Here is a 15,978-nt window from a genome sequence, read left to right on the forward strand (position 1 = left end):
GTTTATAGTTTTAATCAGGGGGCTGATAGCCAGGATGTATAGAGCAGCACTCAGAGGGCAGCCCTGTTTCACCCCTCTCTCTACATTAAAAGGTTCTGTTAAAACACCATTTACATTTATACGCACACTAGATTTAACACACAGACATCTGATCAAATGGATAAAACTTTCTGAAAAGCCATAAGACTTCATCACAGCCCATAAATAGTCTCTGGAGATGTAATCAAAGGCTTTTTTTTGGTCAAGCCCGATTATATAGAAGTCTTTTTTATCAGGTTTATTTATCATTTCTCTCAATGTGCAGAGATTATCCCACATTAAACGGCCTTTAATGGCACACGTTTGTTCTTTTTCTATAATTTCATCTAGTATATCATTTAATCTATTCATAATTACTTTGGCTAATATTTTATAATCAGTGTTCATTATAGTCAGATGTCTTTAGTTATCAATGTCACGTTCATCTCCTTTCTTATACAACAAACACATTACACCCTGATAAAAGGATTCCCCCATACAGCCACTGTTCAGACCTTCATTATACATTTCTGTGAGGATGTTTGTTACATCATCAATATTTAACTGATAAAACTCTGTAGGCAGACCATCAGGGCCGGGGCTTTTACCAGCATTAAGTTGTTTGATGGCCTGCAAAACTTCATCCCTTCTTATATTTCCCTCAAGCTCTGAAAAGTTCAGAGAGCTGTATGAGGGAAGTCTATCTAATAAAAATGTTTACACAGCCACTATCTATTTCTATTTGTTTATATGCATCTGCACATAATTCTCTGATCACTTGTCTTTTCTGTTTTTCATCAGACACTACCTCACCGTCCTGTTTCTTTATAGATTTGATAAATTTACTTTGAATTTGCTGTTGTCCAGCTTTAAGGGTATGTATTAAATTTCCTCTATTATCTGTATCTGTTTGTTTATAAATGTTATATAATATTTCATTATTAAAGATATCTATTTGTGTTTTTAACTCAGACATGATTTCATCATCTGAATTTGATCTTTTCTTCATCTGTTTTAAGTTAACATATTGTTCCATTAAAGCTTTATACTTTATATTTTTAATCTTATTTATTTCTCTACATTTAAATCTCAAGAAATCTTTTAATCTTCGTTTTAATAATTCCCACAATTGAATATTAGATTTAGTTAAACATTTTAATTGTAAGATTTTATGAATTTCTTGTTTTAATTCTATTAATAAATCTGAATCCTTCAGGCACTGAGAATTTAACTTCCAGAAGCCCCTGGTTTCTGAGGACTCAGAAGACAAGACGGTTTTCACTATTAGATGATCAGAGAAGTCATTAATTACTGTACCATAATGCAATATTTTAAAATGTTTAGAAACATAAATTCGGTCGATACGGGTCTTTGTCTTGTGGTCAAAGCGGGTGAATTGGACCCCGACAGGATAAATATCGCGACACACATCTATTAATTTAGCTTCATCACATATTTCTTTTAGAAGCTTACCTTCAGTCCCTAATTTAAAAACATTGGGACTAACTATGTCATTTTCCTCAGTAATTGTATTAAAATCACCACACAGAATAAGTTTGTAGCCAACTGTCAAAAGCTCTCCAAGTCTTTTAAATAGTTGCGTTTTTCTAACTATCAGGAGCAGTGTACACATTTATGACACAATATTTTTCACCCCTATAATAACAATAAATCATCTACCTGGGATTATATCTCTTCTTCGTATTACTACGACATCATTCGTTTTAAAGAATATACCAACACCATCAGCTTTACTTTCCCCAATAGATATTACACTCAGTCCTTTGTTCCACATATTACACACATCAGTGACATCATTATACATGCTCAGTCTGAGCTCCTGAGTACACAGGATATCAAAGTCTGTGTCTAAAAGATATTTCAATTTCTTAACTCTAAAAGCACTCGACTGGATGCCGCGAGCGTTTCAGGTGGATATTTTAAGACAGGACATGGTGATTTGGGGAGAGAGCTAAGCCTATGGCGTCGGTTTATCGTCCAGGCGTTTATTATCTTTTTTATAGGTTGTAGTACGAGATCTTTTCTTTTTAACTTCCTCGAAGGGGAGTTCGTGCTGAGACTCTGGAACAGGGAAATCTGGTGTTGGGGAGAATGAGCCACTGTCACTGTCACAGTGAGTTACTGTCACAAGAAGCACTGTCAACATTATCACGGGAGGGCCGCGGGGTGCTGACTCGCTGACCGACTGACAACCCAGTCGAGCTGAAGTCAGAACTGGGACTCTCACTAGCACTTTCATAGCTCTGCTCATTACCTTCATTATCATCGCTATCACTATCACTCATGCTTACAATGCCACTGATGTTCAACTCGTTTTCCTCACCTGATTGACGGGAGGCCTCAGGAGGGGAGTTCCTGGTCTGCAGAGTAGAGGGTTGAATGAGATGCTGCTACTGGGCCGCTGGAGCGTGATTCAGTCCTCCAGGCTGCTGGGCCGCCGGTTGTTGTGACGATTTTCCAGGCTGCTGGGTTGCAGGCTGCCTTTGCGATTTTCCGGGCTGTTGCTGCGGTTGTTGTTGGGGGTCACTGCGGGGAGGAGGAGCGGTGGTGTCTCCCTGCTGAGCAGAGCCTTTTGTTTTGTTGGCGAAAGAACTTGGACAGCTGAAGAATGTGTGGCCTTTTTCGCCACACAGGGAGCACTCGCTCTCACTTCGGCAGCTGTTGGCTTTGTGGCCCAGACTCCCACATCTCCAGCACTTAACTGTCGGGCAGTCCTTCACCTGGTGGTCGGTCGCTTCACAGATGAAGCATTTGGTTATCTGTCCGGTATAAATGATGCGGCCGTGGAGTTTGGTATTTGAGCTAGGTGGCCGGAAGTGTCAGTATGTATGCGGATTTTGTATTTCCGAACACCGTACCAAATGCCAAATTTGTCTAGAGGTTTGTATACTGATTGGATGATGTCACAGTATCGTTGTAAGTAAAGCTCAATGTCATGGTCGGTCACTCTACCTGTCCAGAACTTTATTACGATTGTTATCACGTCAACAGCCACTGATGACTTCACGGTCCATTCACGGCATTTCAACTCGTTAGATTTGGCGGAAGCGATTTCGAGGAAACGTCGGAGGGGTGCTTCATGGTAGAATACCAGTTCAAAATCTCTCCTGTTCGGCAGGGCTATAAACGAATAAACGTCCGTAGGACTCACCCAGGATGTCTCGAATAACATTTGTTCTGCAACAAAGTCTCTAGTGGGCGCAGGACCACCTCCTTTAAATTGCAGTCTTGCCCAGTGTGAGCCAAACTTATCAGAGTAGGAGGCCATTTTCAGGCGCGCACAAAACGGACAGAGGGAGGGGGTTTGAGAGAGAAACTCAGCCGAGTTTTCTTATGCCTCCCTTGCCTCTTCTACTCATTTTGAGTTCAGTCGATGTTGGATCGTTAGAACTGAATGAGTTCAATAGTCAGTCAGTTTGGGGATAGTTCAGGGCTTGTGCCCTTTTCTATCTATAAAGACAGCATGTGAGGGGAGGAGCTGAAGGAGGAGCCCAATTTGTTCATGCACTGGTTGGGGGGTTGTCTGGCAGTCGTGAAAATTACTACAAAAGGAAAAATAAAGGGTAAAAAGTGCTAAATTAGCTTAATAAATAGAAGGGAACAATGAAAAGAACGGTAGATGAGGTATGCAGAGTGTAAATGGGGTCAAGGAAATGATGTTAGTGTGAAAATGTAATCGTGTGTTATGAATTGGGATTATAGAGAGGGGGGTTCCGGTGGCCCATTGTGCTTCCTGAAGTAGCTGCATCATTGCTGGGTTGTGGATGGCTCTCTGAATGTAGTTTTTTGTGAGGGTGATGTTTCTCTCTTGGATAGGTTTGAGACCAGACAATTTGTGGATGTAATGGGTGCTGATGTCCTGTGGGAGTCTGTATGCCATTTTGATTGCCTTGTTTTGAATGATTTGTAGTCTGTTGAATTGGTGCTGTGAGGCTGTGGTCCAGGCTGGTGCTGCATATTCAAAAATGGATCGAATGTATGTGTAAGAGCCAAATAGGGACCAGTTCATCTGAAATAATAATTTAGTTTAAAAACAGTTAAAATGGTAAAAAACAATTTCATGAAAATTCATAAGAAATGTATTGGTTTAAAATGCATGATTTAGTAATGTTTAGGTCTAATAACATTTCAGTATTTTGAGCTTCCAGTCAGATAGCACTACGTCATAGTGTAATTGATTGGATGTAGTTAGTTTTAGTTTTGAAGTTAGAGACGTTGGAAGCAACACAGTTTTTTGACCGTGCGTACCATGTATCAGTTTGTGTTTTATAAGTAAACATTCAAAAAGAAGACCGTTTGGTTTGCTCGTGTTTCGAATAATGGTTGTAGTTAGACTGACTTCAAAAAGGTGGCACAGAAGAATTAGAAGCAACTAAGTGCCACTACAGTATGCTTGGTAGACCTTGTGAATGATTTCTGGTGATGCTCCGTGTTTGTGTCCACTGAGTGTTTTCAGGTGGTTAAGTCTTTGGTTTCCTTGTTTTTCCAAGTTATTGATGTGGGTGGTCCATGACATGTTTCTTTGAAATGTGACTCCTAAAAATGTTGCTTCTTTGACCAGGGTGAGGGGAGTGTTATGGAGGGTGAGATGGATCATTGGTTTGAGTTGGTCGTTTTTGGTAAAGATGTTAAGTTGGGTTTTGGTGGGGTTAGGTTTGGTTCTCCACCTGTTGGACCAGGTTTCTATTTCAGTGATGCATGTTTGGAGTTTATTGGCAGCCAGTGGAATTGATTTTGAGTGTGTCTAGTACCAGAGGTCATCAGCAAATTGTGAGACATGTCCTTTCGTGGGTTGGGGGTAGTAGACGTCGGAAATATAGATGAGAAAATGGAGAGGACTGAGTACTGCACCTTGCGGGGCACCAGCTTCAGGAGTGAAGGAAGTGGAGAGAGAAGTTGAGACCTTGATTGTAATTTGCCAGTTATGAAGGAAACTTGAAATTATGTTGTAGATGGGAAGTGGTATTTGTAGTTTTTTTGTCCTGTAGTTTATAGAGTAGTCCGTTGTGCTACATTTTATCAAAAGCCTTTTCTATATAAAAAAAATAACTGCTAGGGTGAATTCTTTCTTAATGATATTTCTGGTGATTGTTTCTGATAGGCTGTTGTCGGTGGTGGATCTGTTTTTGCGGAAGCCAGCTTGGTGAATGCCCAGGAGTCCCATGTTTTCTGTGTGTTGTGTAAGATGTGCAGTGATGGTGCGTTCAAACAATTTTCCAATGTGACTAAGAAGGCTGATGGGTCTGTAGCTGGTAGGGTGTTTAGGATCTTTTCTGGGTTTATGGATCTCTGTGACAATGGCTGTTTTCCAGGTTAAGGGAAAGTAACCAGTGGTAAGACAGGTGGTGAAAAGGAGATAGAGCTGGTTGAAATATACTTCTGGTGCTTGCTTTATCAGGATGGTGTCTATTTTGGGAGTTTTGTTTTTTATTTTTTTCAGGTGAACTTTGATTTCATGGGGGGTGATGGGCTGTGTCAGTTTGTCATCTGCTGAGGTCAGTGATAGGGGGGGATTTGTTGTGGCCATGTCAATGGTTTTCTTCCATTCCATCAAAAAAGTGCCTCGGAACACACCCAAGCAACGCCGACTTGAGCGTACGTTCTGCGCGTCCATAACAGCAGGCGGCGCTAGTCTGTATTGTCACCCAAAAAATGAAAACCGGCAGCTGATTGGACGTACGCGTCATGTGGGTCTGGCTGCTCCCGGAGCATAATGGCGACTCGTTCGGAGTACGATCTCATATTTTACGAAGATAGTTCACCGAAACGTGTTTCTGGAAACATTTTAAGCAAGAAATAGGCCATACAGTTGCTTAATCTTCATTTCAGATCGACAAAGGTAAATTTAAAAGATTTTTGTCAGATTTTGAGAAGTGTTAGTCAGGTTCATCCCGCTCGTCATTTCCGGTTTAGCGCCAATCAGATTGGCCATTGATTCCGACTGCCCTCCCAGGTTTTGTGTTGACTGAACTGAAAAACACACGCTCAACGATGGAGAGATGGTTTAACAGGTACTAACACAATATCCATCCACTCACATAAAATAAAGGGACAATACTAGGTTAATTTGTACAAGGTTCCTATCATACACACACACACACACATTTTAAATATATATATATATATATATATATATATATATACTTAAAATGTCTCTGTTTCTGAGTTTTAGAGATACTAGAAGTTTATTCCATTCAACTGCAGCTCTGTATAAAAATGTATTTTTGTCCATTGAACTCTTGAATCTAAAAAATGACAACATGAGTTTAACAGCAGGATACCATGATTCACAATATCAAAGGTCTTTTGAAGGTCCAATAAAATCATTCTACAGAATTTACCTACATCAACCTCCTTTCTGATGTGGCCTGTTAAATATAAAAGGCAGCTTTCAGTAGAATGGGATTATCTGAATCCTGACTACTGTTTTTTGTCGGTTCCAGCTGTCAGATAAGCTATCTAGCTGTCGTTGTGGGGGCTATACCTATCCAAAGATGTCTATAGAGATGGAAACGTTGGCGCAGTCTGAGTCTGAGTGGAGACTGATGTTGATGAGAAATGGCCCATCAGCACAAACAAAAGGGGGATATGAAACTGAACAAATGCTCCCATTTGGCCTGATGTGTAATGATGGTGCTTTACGCTTTGCTTCAAGTATCCAACGACCATAACGACTGTCATTACAACAGCAGGAGCACTAACCAACCAAGCTGGATAAGATACCTGCTGACATTTTTTTTATTTTTTATAAAAGAACTAATTTCAGTTCTTAAATAAAAAAACAAGATAGAAACAATATAACTGAAATTGAATTTGAAATGTCAAAGTGATCTTCAATGGAAGTCAATTAATGTGTTGTATATACTTAGAAATGTATTTACAAAACTAAAGAAAACTAAGACAATATTATTGAACATTCACATTATTCAAATGATGATGTGCCATATACCTTGCTAAATGACATGTCATATAAATATGTCCCTCCTTATGCCTCTATATTTTCTGTCCTTTTTGGCTATGTGGCTTGTTACACTCAGTGTTAAAACATTGTGCAGCAGTATAACAAATTATAACAAATAAGCAGTATAAAAAATTATATAATTCAAAAGAGGTAGGGAATTAATTAACTTACCTCAGAAGTTACTTGACGACCAGAAATGGAAATGAATGATGTCCAACGCCGTAGAATGGATTGTTTGGAACTAAGCGAGGCTGCATACCCCGGAAGTAGGCGGCAAAAAGCGTGCAACGGAGTCCAATGGGAGTGTCGCCACTCTGTTTTCTCTATCACTCGCATAGATATAGCGCATTTAAGTCCCGGCCCAATCAGCTGCAAAAGTAATTCCTCAAAGTGCCGGTAGGGATTTTTAGCATGTCAAACAATTATTTTAGCACCCTGGTCTACCAGAGAGAGCTGTTAGTAAGGTAATGTTAGTTATGTATTAGCAAGCTAAGGGACGTGCAAACATAGTACCATAGCTTTCTGATTTATCCACATTCCACAATAACACAAATGCATACTGTGTACAAAATGTAGCTTTAGCTTAACATACAGACTTCACTTGTTTACAATACAAGACAGCCATGCTCCACCCTCAACCTTTAGCCATCTTGCAATCAGGAGCCAGGCAGCCTTTTTGAATTCGTGAGTACTTTATCATACTCGCTTACTTACCACTCAGCTAAGTAGAGTCCCTCCAGGATTTCGCGATCGCACCAATTCACGCAAATTCAACCAATCACCGTGACTTTGGTGCGACTCGCAATTTTGACCAATCACCACAACTTTTTTGCAAATTTGACCAATAACCAAAGTTTCCCGCGACTTCAACCAATCCCAGCAGTCCCACGTGCCAGTCAGTATAATGTGACTCTGAGTGCCACTGTCACAAGCGGGAGTGAGAGAGAGCTTGTTTCCGATATGAAGACGAGACTCGAACATCTCACATTTACCAACAAAACGTATAGCGAAAGACCGTGCAAAACATTTCAGACCGTCCTGCCAACCTGTATACATTTTAACATAAATGTACGCTGTAATATTTTTTCACTATAAAGTCGCTGAAGCGGCTGCTGTTTCAATCCTGTCGGCTCTCTGCAGCGGGCGGGGCTGCTGCTCATACAGTTCCCCCTGCTACTGACGCGCACACACACAATCACACACGGTGGATGCAGGAAAACCGGAGGTGAGATGACACGATGACCTAAATTGAGGACAGCTACGCTCGTTATTGTAGGTGCAATGAAAAGTTAAAGTCCAATAACTACTTTATCAAACCGTATGAATGTGAGTCCCAGGCCAGGATAGGAAATTAACTAACAATGTAGGGTAAAGATAAACAAGCCACTGACACATTCAAATCTGATTCATTCAATAAATTATTATTTTTTGTCTTAAATCCACCAGCCATTTTCATATTATACCAACATTTGCAGCATCCTGAGCCTTTTTTGTAAGGTTACTAGGAAAACTCAGTCCAGGATAGTTTTACCCTGAAACAAGTTTCCTTTTTATTTTTAAAGAACTATACAAAAAAAAAAAATCGCAACTTTTATCACAATTTTTTACAAAAGCTCCCGCAAAATCAGGCATTTTGGGCCGCAACAATCTCAAAAAAAGGCAGTGAAATCATGGAGGAACTGTAAGTAGCAGTATTAGGGGCTGGAATGCAGGGTTCGAAATGAACTTTTTGTCCACCAGCCAAATACTAGTGAATGTTAACATTTAATTTAATTTTGGCTGGTGAGTTAAGCAAATCTACCAGCCACTTGCATATTTTACCAGCATTTGGCTGCTAAATGGTGCTGATTTGGACCCTGCTTACATGTGTTGAAGGGGAATGCAAGGACAGGTGGTGTCCAACCGATTGTGGTGGGCTGGTCTGGGTCTCAAAACCAGAGCTGATTTTTTACCCCAACATCAGTGAAACCAGCAGCAGGTAATTATTCTGTTTTTCAACAACCCACAGACACTCTTTACTAAGTGTTTGTACATACACTCTATGTAATATTGACATGTGAAACACTAAATATGTTAATACAAAAAGTGATTATCCTGAATCTCAGTCAAAGTGCATATTGAAGGGATGGTTGCTGTTTGGTTACTCAGATAGTGTGTGATAGATGGTGTATGCAGTTGTTTATGGATATGTGAAGTTAGCCATTCTAGTGCAGATGTTAGCCCACATTGTTCAATTAAATTATAAAACAGAACATTAAAATGTGCTGCTTAATAACGTCACATTTGTAAGGGAGAAAATATATATGTGTGATGTTAATATGTTTTGTGCCTTCAAGAAACAGACACTAGTATGACTCCTATGACTCCAGAATCTGGCGATGAAATAACAGGTAAACTCTTATTATTGCATCAAAATGCAAAACATGCTTTTCTGTTGATGTTTGTTGCTGTGTACTCATGTTCAAGTCTTAATACGTCTGACACTAAACATAAAAAAAAACATATAAAACATATTACAGTAACACACTATCTGGTAGTATGTATCTTTAATAGTTAGCTTGAGTTGTAGCTATTGTACACCCAAATCACATTAGAAATTGGGGGTTGAATATTAGATGTGATGCCATTTATGCAAAAGGTTAAGAAATAGCTAAGATTTTATATTTTGAAAGTTGAAAATGGTGACTGTCATCTTCAGTAGACACACTGCACATTGCTGTAGTGAAAGAATTACCACAGTGCTACAAGGAAGTAATACATTATTAGTTATTTTTATTCTCAATGTAACCCTATCTGTCAGGCCGCAAGCCCCAGCAAAGTCTGACTATGCATTGTGTTTGCAATGCGTCAACACAAATAACTTGCGTTGACGCGTCACTAAATAAAATAAACAAATAAAACTTGCGTGCAAATTAATTAATGCAATGTGGAACTAATGTAACGTTAGATACGCGGGTTCTAGGGATACCTAATCTGTAGCCCCGCCTTAGCTCTGAAGCTAGCCGAGCTCGCCGCCTACATGCAGTTTTTTGTCAGGTCGACGGTCCAGTGAGTGAGTCAGAGATAGCAGCACGAAAGGACGAGTATGGCGAGTGGTGGCGACCCACGAGAGTTAGAGGACCCGCCGGCCTCTTTAAGATCGCAAGTTTGGGAAAACTTTGAGACTGTACGGCTGCAGCCTGGAGCCTCCTGTGTCATGCCATCTCGTCTCATTCATCCCGCCTGGTACCGTCCCTGCCTTGAAAACTTCGATCTTCGGGTCAGTTACAGTAGTAGGCTACAGGCGAGAGAGTGGTGGATAAGACAAGGACTGTGTGTCGGCGTTGTTCAGCAGTTGTTGGGTATGTGAGTGGAAATACATCATACAACAACATGCTAACGCATATCCGACGCCATCACCCAGATGTGCCAATCACTGGAACAAGACAAATTAAAGGGAGAAGAGCTTGGATGTTAAACAAGAGCTTATTCATTATTTTACCTACTGTTAAAAAAAGCAAATACAGGTTACTCTTTTTGCACTTGCTCTGTTTACTTTAAGTTTTTATTTTTGTATTCCTCCTGAAAGTGACTTTATTTTGTTGTTGGATTGATAGCCTACATCTGGCTTCAGGTTGCACAAAAAAAATATTTTACTTGAACAGTGCAGTGTTAAACAATTTTAATAAACAGAGATTTCAACCTTATTGAAATTAGTTTTGTGTAAATTGTTAATAATTGAGCAATGGGAAAATAATGGTTAATTGAAAAATGAATCGTTAGATTAATCAAAAAATGAATCGTTAGATTAGTCGACTAATCTAAAAAATAATCTCTAGCTTAATCGTTTAAAAAATGATCATTTGGATATACCAGGGCACGTGGCAGGGACAGGGAAAACAGGAGTCCAAATGGTGGTTGAGACAAGCAAAATCCTCCTCATTTATTGAGCTTTTCGGAAACAAACGCAAACTGTGTACAAAATGCAGCTTTAGCTTAATATACAGACTTGTCACTTGTTTACAATATAAGACAGCCATGCTCCACCATCAACCTTTAGCCATCTTGCCATCAGGAGCCAGGCAGCCTTTTTGAATTAGTGAGTACATTATCATACTCTCTTACTTACCACTCAACTAAGTAGCAGTATTAGGGGCTGGAATGCAGGGTTCAAAACTAATGTTTTGTCCACCAGGAAATACTAGTGAATGTTAAAATTTAACTTAATTTTGGCTGGTGAGGTAAGCAAATCTACCAGCCACTTGCATATTTTACCAGCACTTGGCTGCTAAATGGTGCTGATTTGGACCCTGCTTACATGTGTTGAAGGGGAGTGCGAGGACAGGTGGTGTCTGGCCGATTGTGGTGGGCTGGTCTGGGTCTCAAAACCAGAGCTGATTGTTTATCCCAGTCCAGCCCTGGGTGCTTCCACTCCTAATGCCTACAAAATGAACATCAGGTCCAGTAAAGTTCAGATATATTAAGTGTGACTTTGATTAATCACAAATCATAACTATGAGCATTCTGTATATATCAACACTCAACTATTTTATTTATTCATACATGCTTGTCATGATTCTTCAATGTTCTTACTGCCTTGTCCTTGTTTTTTTTTCTTTTAATGTTTTGTATTTATGTTTTTAATGTTTTGCAGTAGGCTGTATAACGATGGAGTGTGTAGTAGTGACCACATGCATTTCCTACTTGTGGATATTAAAGTTTACCTTGACCTTGATCTTGATATGTATTTGATAATATTGTGATATTTGAAATGTACTTTGTTGATTCACCAGGGAGGACTGTTGGTACATCAAGTAACACTGGTAGTTTTATCTTTACTTTACCAACATCAGTGAAACCAGCAGCAGGTAACTATTCCATTTTTCAACAACCCACACATACTCTTTACTAAGTGTTTCTACATACACTCTATGTACAAATGTAAGTTTGTTGGTGTGTACTCATGTTCGAGTGTTAATACGTCTGACACTGAAAAAGGATCTAAACACTGGAGGCTCATCACTGAAGAAAGATGAGTAGGCCTATGTGTTTTCCATCGATTCTGTTGCCAGGTAACTAGATAGCTGCTCTGTTTCAGTTTATATCATTAACAGAATGTCATATGATTTGTTGCTTTTTTAAATGTCAGGAGTTGTATATATACACTGTTTATTACATCATTACAGTATGTAAAAAACTAGCATTTACAGGGTTAAGGGTCTGAGTGTCTGCATTTGAACACAGTTCATTAGACTTATTGTTGGAGCTGAGGTTGAACTTCCAAAATCTGAAAAAAAAACACCCTTGCCAAAATGTATTCCTGTGCATCAACACAGTCAAAATGATCGAAAAGATTAAAAATAAAAAAGCCAAAAATGTCCGTAGTGAACGGCAACAAAAACTAACTGCGCCAACCTGCACCACCAAACATAACAAACTGTTCCAATAACCGACAAAAAGGATTTGGGCGTGGGGGGTTGGGGGGTTAGTGCACGGAAGGGAGAGGACGGGATGAGGTGGAGGGAGGGGCGAGCTAGCCTCTGTTTTGTTTGACAATACTTCCAACATCAACAAGAAGTGACATCACCCAACATCGCTTAGAGCAGTCATTCACAAACTGTGGTCCGTGAGGGTACGGCAGGTGGTCCGTGGAAAAGCTAAATAAAATATAAAATAATAGTTTTTTAACCCTTTAACCTTCATTTTACCAGGAAGAATATGTATATTGATATACAATTTAAATTAAATTGTCAAGTTATTGTGTGATTACTAAAGGCTAGTAGCGCTCGGCCATGACATTCAAGTCCAGTGCCGTTAGAACCACAACATGGATCGGTGGATGGCAACAGGTTCTCTAAAGAGAAAAGAGGCACAGGTTACCAATAATGAAGAGATTGACAGTGAGTCTGAGGCATCTACGAGCCAGAGTCCTCATAAAGAAACAAAGAAAAGGAGGTTGAAAAGAAAATACTACGAAAGCTACTTAGCATTTGGATTCAGCTACACTGGCCCCGAAGACAAGCCGTTGCCCGTTTGCGTTTGTTGCTACGAGGCACTGGCTAACGAGAGCATGAAACCATAAAATCTTCGCCGGCATCTGGAAACCAAGCATGGCGAATTTAAGTCCAAGCCAGTAGAGTTTTTCAAAAGCAAGCTCCAGGAATACCGCACAAGCAAAAAAAGTAATGGAATCGACATCTACAGGTGGTGCTACTGCTAAAGCAGTGGAAGTCTCGTACCGGGTGTCCCGCATCATAGCGAAAAAAGGGATGCCACATACACTCGGGGAGGAGGTGGTGCTGCCAGCAATTAAAGATACTGTGGGTGTCATGCTGGGTGACAAAGCACGAAAGCAAATGGACTTGATTCCATTATCAGACAACACTGTGCAGCGCAGAATCGAGGAGATGGCCAGCAATGTGAACGACCAGCTAATATCGTGGATCAAAGCTAGTCGATTTTCTTCAGCTGGACGAATCCACTGACATAGCGAACCTCAACCTGCTCGCCTACGTAAGGTATGACTACAACGGAGAAATAGAGGAGGACTTTCTCTTTTGTAAACCTTTGCAGACACGCACAACCACAGAGGCACTTTTTGACATGTTGAACGGTTTCATCACAGAACATGGGATTGATTGGTCACGATGCGTGAGAATAAGCACAGACGGGGCAGCAGCCATGATAGGCCAACACAGCGGCCTTGTTAAACGTGTGGAAGCAATTGCTTTGCAAGCGAAATCTATCCACTGCAGCATCCACAGAGAGGCTCTCGCAGCCAAAAGAATGCCTCTTGATCTCAAAACTCTTTTGGATTAAGTAGTAAAAACTGTCAATTTCATCAATGCCCGTCCACTGAATTCAAGACTTTTCAGTTTTATGCGACAAGATGGGCAGTGAGCACCGACAATTGCTGCTCCATACCGAGGTCCGGTGGCTGTCAAGAGGGGAGGGGCTTGCACGGCTTTACGAGTTGCTAGATGAGGTGAGACTGTTTCTACTTGACATCAAGTTCGACCTTTCTGGCCGATTCAGTGATGCAGACTGGCTTGCCAAGATGGCATATCTGTCTGACATTTTTGAGCACTTGAATGGACTAAATAGGGGCCTACAGGGGAAGTCGGTTACTCTTTTTCATACGTAAAACAAAGTTGAAGCAGCAATCAAGAAGATGGGTATGTTGGCCAGGAGGAGGCAAATTATGACTAATTTCCAAATCTTTCTGATTTTTTAGATAGCTCAGACACGCACCTTTCAAGTGCTGTGTAAGATGATATCAGACAGCACCTGCACCTGCTGAATACTCAGCTATGGATTTATTTCCCAACCTCACCAGAGAGCAAGACAGCCTGGCCGAACTGTCCTGTGACAGTGCTTTAAAAAAGGACTTTTCTTAAAGATGCCTGCCTGCTTTTTGGCTGAAAATTGCCACAGAATACCCTGAGTTGTCTGACTAAGCCCTGAAGTGGATTGTGCCTTTTCCAACCACTTACCTCTGTGAATCAGGATTTTCATCCCTGGTCATGTTGAAGACAAAATATCGGAACAGACTTAATATTGAACCAGATCTCAGATTGAGGCTGTCATCGCTGGAACCTGACATCCAGAAATTAACATCTGCAAAGCAACATCATCCATCTCATCAGGTGCGCATTTATTTATTTATTTGTTTGTTTTTAATATAGGCCTATATTTGACAGACGACAAAAAGAGGAAGAGAAAGATGTGGAGGGGGACAGAGGGGGATATTATGTTCACATTGGGCTGGCAAATAGACTCCAATGGCTTCTCCTTTTATTAATTTTTAACCAAGAGTAGGCCTACTGTGTTTTCATTAAATGTGTAAACAGGCATATTAGAGGCAAAGAATGTTCTCATGATCACATCATACTCATAGCCTTTATAGGTAGCTTATATGAGACTGTTTTAAATTATAAATGGAATGAATAAGGCCTATTAGGCCTATTATTTTAATTTCCAGTTAGTTTCTTGATCTTGCGTTTCTGAAATGTTTTGCAGATGTTCTGTTAAGTGGACAAACTCACAGCCTACTTTTTGAGGACTTGTAAAACTCTGAAGATTAATAATCCCCTAAAATCACCAAAAGTTTGACTACATCCAAGTGTTCTTATTACTGTATAGATTTAATACTCCATTGCTATGGAAATAAGCCTGTTGTTCAAATGAACCTGATCATGCCCTCGGGAGCTTGAGTAAATGAAAAATTTAAATATGCGACAGCCGTTTTGTGCGGTAAACTTTCTTTTAACAAGCCTGTTGTACTGATGCGATGACCAGTTATAGTTTTAGTGCTAGTAGGCCTATTAAGAGGTGCAGATTAATTCAGGTAGGACTGTGTGTAGACATATTTTATTATGTCTATAATGAGGTGGTCCGTGAAAATTCTTGATTACAAATAGTGGTCCACACACAAAAAGTTTGAAAACCCCTGGCTTAGAGCACCTTTAACTGAAAGAGATATTTCTGAAAGAGCTCAAACCTGCGCACATTATTCAAAGATAAAGCATTCTAAATAAAACTCATGAGTCACCCCCGACGACCTGCGGAGCCCGCGAAAGTGGAACCCAAAGCTCGACGGTGGAGAGGCAAATGTCAGGGAATGTCGCGAGGTGTGAGCCACAAATTTCGCATTTACTTTGGGGTATAGGCCAAAACGCATCTACCTCGATTATAGCGCCTCCTAAGAAACATTTTGAACAGAGCCTCAAATTGCCATGGTAAACATGAATCTCAAGTTTTGCAATGATAGCACTTACTGTGGCTGAGAAATTGCAATTGCAAATTTTCTCCATTTACATTCATTGAGTTATACGCCAAAACGCATCTACCTCAATTATAGCGCCCCTAGGGGCCGATGTTAATTTTGTTTTGGGTACAGAGCCTTCGAAGTGGCCTGGCGAACAGTAATACCAAGTTTTACGTTGATAGCATTTGATTTGGCCGAGATATGCTTACGTTTGTGTTTGGACACTAGCTTA

The sequence above is a fragment of the Sander lucioperca genome, chromosome 6 (genome assembly GCF_008315115.2).
Source record: "Sander lucioperca isolate FBNREF2018 chromosome 6, SLUC_FBN_1.2, whole genome shotgun sequence".
Taxonomy (NCBI): Eukaryota; Metazoa; Chordata; class Actinopteri; order Perciformes; family Percidae; genus Sander; species Sander lucioperca.